We start from the raw sequence: 7,585 nt of genomic DNA on the forward strand, positions 1-7,585 counted from the left end.
TCTTTAAAAAAAAAACTTCCTTAAAATTTAAGGTATTTGCGTATCCAAATATGATAGTAAAATACTAATTTATTATTTTACAGTGATGAATGTCCCTTTCTAACAAGATGTTTGCTCTGGGAAATTTCCTCCTTCATTCCTAATTAGTAATGAGAAGCTTGCTTCATAAGAAGAGAATCTGAAAGAGGTAGGCAGTAATTACAAGGCATATTTCACCTAGGCAACGACTAATAAAATATCCTGCACAAGGCATTTATTTTCAGATTTTAATTAAGCTCTGTAGAATTAACCTAATGACCTCAAAAGCACTGGGCAACTGCTATATCATTCCGTCATCCAACTATTTAAATAATGGCTTCTGCAGAACGCTGAGAGTGGATCCTATATATTAGTCAGTTGTTCTTTGTTCCCTGATGAAAACATCAAGCACATAGTATCATTCTGGTTGATAATCTTCCTTCCCTTTCTCACAGATGAGGTGAATCTAATTTCCTTATCTACTAAACAAAACCACATGTAATAATCTAACGCTGCTTCTACCATTCTTTATTTTTCTTTCACTGTTAGGTGGCATCACTGAGAACCGTTCTAACCCACTGAGGCCGGGTGTGAGAACCCACTAGGACACATATGAGGAGAGAACAGGAGGCTGTCTTTGAGGACAAACTTGAATTAGGAGTGATGGCAGTGATTTCAGTCTGATTCCTACCATATCACAGCACGAACACTACAATATAAAGAAAGAAACTGGGGGAAAAATGATGAAATGTTGCAGGGAACAAGGACTTTTTTTTCTATGTTACAGATGAAATTTATTTAAAATGTACACTCAAGGAACTATACATATACGATCATACCCTAGAGTGTGATAGTAACCAATCAGACATCATGACTGTAACAAATTTCTTAAAAATCCACAATAAGGCCACTATTCTTCAGAGAACTTTATTAGGAGCAAATTTTGGAAACACTAACATAATTACTTCTACATGGAAATACTGTGAAATCTTTTTCTCTCTGAACTTCCTACGTGTTTAAATAATCAAACAGATATCAAGAGCAGAAGAAACCTCAACATTCCTCCACATGAAACATGACCCCTCCCATTCTATTAGGGACTACTTTTGAGTGATCCTGGAGGTTGTTCACTTTATTTAACCTCTTATTAAATTGAAAGTACGATGATATCAACTGATAAGTAGTTACTAGCCAACGAACACAGAAACAACCTAAAGAAAGAGTTTTGTTTTTGTTTTTGTTTGTTTTTAAGAGGTCTATCTGGGGGAAAGCAGCCCTGAAACAAGAAAAGGAGGGAAATTTAAAATACGTCTCTACAAAGGTCACTGACTGACAATATTACTGAAGACTGATTCCTGATTTTAAGTCTTTGTGCATTGTTCTCCATGAGTTAAGGTATTTGTGAACATTCACATCAGTGGATCTCAACTTGACCACACATCAGAATCACATGGCAGCTTGTTAAAGCGTACAATGCCAGGGTTTCTGATTTAGTAGGTCCAGGCTGTTCTCAGATGACACTGATGCTGTTAGTCCAAGGACCATACTCTGGAAACCACAATTTTACCAACATAAAATTTTTCACAAAGAAATCACATACATATTCTAAATCCTAAATTTGCATCTATACATTAAAACACAGTTTTTGCAAGTAATTGCATGAGGAAACTGAGCTTAAAAAATTCTCTAAAAAACATGACCTAAATACTTTTTATTCCAGGTTAGACAGCACTGTCAGTAATAATGACACTGTTAAGAGTGTGTTACACCAATAGGATGTTTCATTTGCAAAAAGCTTGCAAACCTGATCCACACATATGCTAGTGGGTACTATAACCTAGGCTGGTCTGAGCTGCTCTTTGCTTTGGTTCTTGAGGCAGCCAAGAGAAATATGACTCACTCATTACAAGCTAACAATACGATCAAAGCCAACTTCTTAGTAAATATAAGAGAAGCAAGAAGGCAGTGGGATGACAGAAGCAGAATGTTCAGAGATAATGTCAGAGATAATGTTTAAGCACCTATCAATCAGAAATCTATGTGCAAAAAAGCTATCTTTCAAAAATGAAAGCAAAATAATTTCCCAGATAAACAGAAACTAGCAGACTTGACTTACAAGAAAAACTGGAAGTGAAGGGAAGTTTTCAACCCGGAAGCAAACTAACCCAGATATACAAAAACGGAAAGAACTCCAGTGAAAGAAACTATGTAATTCCTAAAAACAGTGCTAATACAAATTTTCTCCTTATTCTCATGTTAGTATAGAATAGTACATATATAATACATTGTTTGACTTATAACAAAGAAATGTGTAATATACAAGTGTAACCTTCTTGCCAATACAATATAGAGGAGGTTTGTGGAAGTAAAGATTGTATTAGATTTAAAAAATCACCATAAGAACTGTAATAATGTATTGTTAGGCTTAGGTAACATTAAGAGAAACATAATATGTAACAACATTATAAAAAAAAGGGTGGGGGAAGGAATAGAGATATAGAATTAACATATCCGTATTGGAATTAACTAGTATAAAATTGAAACTGATTCTGATAAGTGCAGGTAAACCCTAGAGCAACCATTAAAAAATTCAAAAGAAGCAAAAGAAAAAAAAAAAGCTAAAATGTTACATTAGAAAGCACTCATTTAACACAAAAGCAGGCAATAAAGGAAAAATACATGAGTTAAAAAATATATGAGACAATACATAAGATAATTTCAACTGCACCAATAACATTAAATATGAACAAATTAAATAATCCTATTCAAACACTCTCAGATTGGGCTAAGAATATATGATTCAACTATATGCTGTTTATAAGAGTCACAGTTTTGAACTGAAATATATATACATAAGCTGAAAGTAAGGAATAAAAAAATGCATCTTAAGAGATACTATTGCAGCACAGCAAGTTATAACTGTCACTTGCAACACTAGTGCCCCATGGGAGTGGGAGGCTCAGCTGCTGATCCAGCTTCCTGTTAACGTGCCTGAGAGGCATTGGAAAAGATTGGCCAGAGTACTCAGGCACCTGATACCTATGTGGACTAACTTGATGGTTGGACTAGCCCTGGTATTATGGTCACTTGGTCTCACTCTATCCCTCTCTCCCTCCTTTTATCTCTCTCTCTCTCCCAAATAACAATCAGAAGCTGAGAATAGCCATAGTAAAGGAAGACAAAAGGACACATTCATCAGAAAAAGCTAACATAGCACACCTAAGTGCACCTTAGTAACAGAGCAACAAAACATATGAAGGAAAAACTGACAAAAATGGAAGGAGAAACAGACAATTCAATATCAATAACTGAAGACTTCAATATCGCACTTTCAATAATGGATGCAATAAGAAAGATAAAGATCAACAAGCAGCCAAAAAAAAAAATTGAAAAACACTACAAAGTAGCTAAACATTTCTAGAATACCCTTCCAACAGTATGAGAATATAGATTTTCAAGTACACATGCCACATTCTCCAGGACAGATAAACTCAGGGGTGGGCAGCAGCTACAACACTGCTTAGAATGCCTACAACGCCATGTTAAAGTCTCAGAGTTAGATTCCTGGCTCCACTCCCAATTTCTGCTCCCTGTTAATGTCCACCCTGGGAGGTGCATGATTCAGGGGCTCACGTCCCTGCCACCGCATGGAAGATGGACATCAAAGTCCCAGCTCTCGGCTTTCACTTGGTCTAGCTCTGCTCTTGCAGAAGCCACGTAGGGAGTGAACCAGCTGATGGGAGAGGTCTATTTATCTCCATTTCTCTTTTCTGCTCTGACTTTCAAATAAATAAGATAAATAAATGTAAAGGTTTTCTTTTTTAAAAAATGAGTGGAAACTAATGCTATAAAGAATAGAAAAGTCATACAGGAAATTAATTACAGCCTAACATACCTCACAGATGTAAAAATTCAAACAAAATTGAACATATTCACAGAAAAAAAGAGAAGAAATAATATGCTTATCTCAAGAGATACGATAAAGCACCAGAAACACCCAACATTCATTTATGCGGGGAAAAAAATTCTCTCAATAAGCTTTCTCAATCTAATAAAAAGCAACTACAAATAAAAAGGACAGCCAACATATCTTTTTAAATGATAAAATAATAAACATTTCCTGCCTAAAACTGGCAGTAAGAAAAACATGTCCACTTTTGCCACTTCTAACTTCACTTCATACAGCCAGTGTAATAAGGCAAGAAAAGGGGAAAGTAGCACCGATATTTGGAAAAAAGGAAGCTAAATTTGCAGACAATAAAACTGTACACATTAATGATAAAGCTGTGTACTTCAAAAAGTCCACAAAAATAGTCTGATCTGTAAAGTTCTTTGAGCATGTCTCATACTCTGAAGCCAATATATATAAGTTGATTTTAATGGCAAGCAAGTAGGAAATAAAACCTTAAAAGCAATGCCACTTAGAATAACCTCAAAGAAACCATGAAATTCTCTAGGAATAAGGAAAAGGGAAAAACAGTGCCTACACTGAAAACACTCAATCACTGCTGAGAAAAAGTGAAGATTAAAATCTGTTATACACAGAGGGAAAGAAAAAAGAAGAGGGAGGGAGATGGGGAAGCAGGAGACGAGATGCAATGTAATTCCAAGTAGAACAAAACATCTTCGTGAAAGCTTACGCTACATCAATTACCTATCTATAAAAAAATAAAAACTAACATAATCAATTAAAAAATACACAAAACATCTTTCTGTAAATCCTAAAATCAAACATCTCCTAGAGAAAAAGGGAGCATGATTTTTACAATCTTGAACAATAATTCTTAGAAATCAATAAGCACCATATATACTAGCAAAAATAATCAGTGAATCCTCTTCAAAATTAAAATCACTGCTCAACTGTTCATCAAGACACTGTTGAAAACACAGAAAACAAACCATAGGCTGAAGACAAACACAATACATATATTCAACAAGTGATTATATGTATATATAAGATACTTCATAAAAAACAACTAAGGCCAAATAACCAATTAAAAGATGCTAAGCATCGATGGTTTAGGGAAATACAGATTAAATCTACAGAGATTGCACTATAGTATCACAAGAATGGCTTTATTTCTAAAGATAAACAATGACAAGCAGTGAATAGGAATCTGATGAACTACATTTCTCAAACATTTCTAGCAAGGAGGCAAAAGTACACAATTCCTATTGGGTAAAAAAAAAAAAAAACCTGAGCATTTCTCAGAAATTAAATACATATCTACTTGCTGATTTAACAATTCCATGCTGTGTTTTTTTTAAACCAAAATGAAAAATACGTCCACAGAAAGACTTTTAACACTATTAATTAGTGGAAGAACATGTAACACAATGGAATACTACTCACCAGTAAAAAGAAAGGACCTACTGATACGCACACAAGAACACAGAACATTCCTCTGTGAAGTGAGTCCCGTGAAACGTGGTTGGCAAGGAGATAACCACAGAGTTTCGTATTAGAAACAGTAGAGATGCCTTCGTGACTATAATTCATTTGCTTTACTCACTGGAGGACAAACGCAGAAAGACTTTTAGAGCAGAGGGAATCTTAGGAATTGCAAGCTACTTTCTGGCAGTGACTCCAAGAGCAGAAGGCTCATTAGATATGGTAACCTAATGCTTGTCCTGTGCTTACTTGTAAGTGGATATCCGGGAGAAGCACAAGCAACGGATACAAGCCAAACCTTGGGAGAGTCTTTAAGTTAAAGAAATGAGTTGTCACACAAGAATTGTGTTAGATGATCTCTCTGCATTGGAAAAAGCTTGGAAAACAGTAGTTAGGCCTCAGCAAAATACACGTCATTGGTCCAGTTTTCTTATACACATTCATGTTACAATTATTCACTGTTTAATGTTTTTAAATACTGCTTTTTTAGTTTTTAGTATTATATCTCAAAGGCAACCAGTGGAAAATGCATTATGCTGATCCAAATCTCAGATTAAACAGAGTGTCCAGTTTCAACCACTGACCAAATCATCAGGACATCATCCCTTAACAGGTGGTCACCAAATTAAACTACAAAGTAACTTTGCACACATTTAGGTTGTTCCTGAACTTTGCTTGACATAAGAAGAAATACAAAATGCATAGCCCTGAACACATCTTCCCATCACAATGTAAAGATGGTGATGAGTTAAAATGCTGCAATTTTATATACTAAAACTGATTGTCTTGGAAATTGTACACTCTTATTTACTTACTGAGAGCATCCATTTCCCCACACCATCACCATTTGCAACCATTAATTTTTTTGTCAATCTGATGTGTAAAAACACATTTAGCTCTCTATTATTTGATCTTCCACCTACTAAGACTATAAACACATGTATGTTTATTGGACATATGCATTGTTTGATCCATGAATTATTTATATTTTTTGGCCATTTTTCTATGTTCACATCTCTCCTGTTGACTTGAAAAACACATGCTACTTATATATTATACACATTGCAAATACTTCTCCCAGTCTGACATTTATCTTTCAATTGGCTTTTTCAGTCATTCAGAGGTTTTGTACCTTATGTTAAAACTTAAGCTCTACTGAGTCATTGATTTCACCACTTCTGAGGTGCCTTTTTTTCCAAGCACATAATTTCCTAAGAGATTCAAGTTTTTCTAGTTTTATTTTTGTGTTACACTTGAATGAACTCAATTTTATACATGTGTATTCTTTTCGCCTTCCTTATTAACAATCTCCTCTATGCCTAGGACATAAACATATTCTCTTACATCTTCTTTAAGTACTTTTACTTTTTTTATGCCCAAGGATTCAATTCTTCTGGAATTTATTTTTATAAATGGTGCTAGGCAAGGAGATGATCTTATCCTTTTTCAAATGATAATTCTGAACTACTCATTAAATTATCCCTCCTAATGATATGAAATGCCAACTTTCACATACCAATTGCCACACACGTAAAAGATATTTCTGGGGCTCTATTATGTCCTACTAAACTACCTGTCTTTACCACCTCTAATTTTATATTGGTTCAGTTCCTTTTTTTTTTTTCCTTTTCCCACGGTCTTGCCCACAAGTGTAGGTTGTATGTCCTAAAAGTCCTGGTGTCCAGAGACTGAATGTTTCTGCCACATGCTGTGTGCCCCTTTTGGTCAATGGCTTCCTTTTAAAATCTGTTTTGGTTGCAAATGGTAGAATCTCATTGTTTTTAATGGCTAACTAGTATTCCACAGAGTTGATGCACCACATTGTCTTTACCCACTCCTTTTTGGACAGGCATCTTGGTTGTTTCCATGTCTTTGGTATTATGGATTGTGCTGTTGTAAGTATAGGATTACAGATTCCTTTCTCATACACAGATTTTATTTCCGTTGGATATATTCCCAGAAGTAGAATTGCTAGGTAATGCAGCAGGTCAATTTTCATCTCTCTTTGCACTTACATACTGATTTCCATAGTGGCTGTATCAGCCCATACTCCCACTAGCAATGAATGAGGGTACCTTTCTCCCCACATCCATGCCAGAAGGTGTTAGTAGGGTTCTGAACATAGACCAATCTCACTGGAATTAGATGGAACCACAAAGCAGTTTTCATTTGTAT

Source organism: Ochotona curzoniae, unplaced genomic scaffold (assembly GCF_017591425.1).
Source record: "Ochotona curzoniae isolate NIBS_2020 unplaced genomic scaffold, NIBS_Ocur_1.0 scaffold_2453, whole genome shotgun sequence".
In the NCBI taxonomy this organism is placed as follows: Eukaryota; Metazoa; Chordata; class Mammalia; order Lagomorpha; family Ochotonidae; genus Ochotona; species Ochotona curzoniae.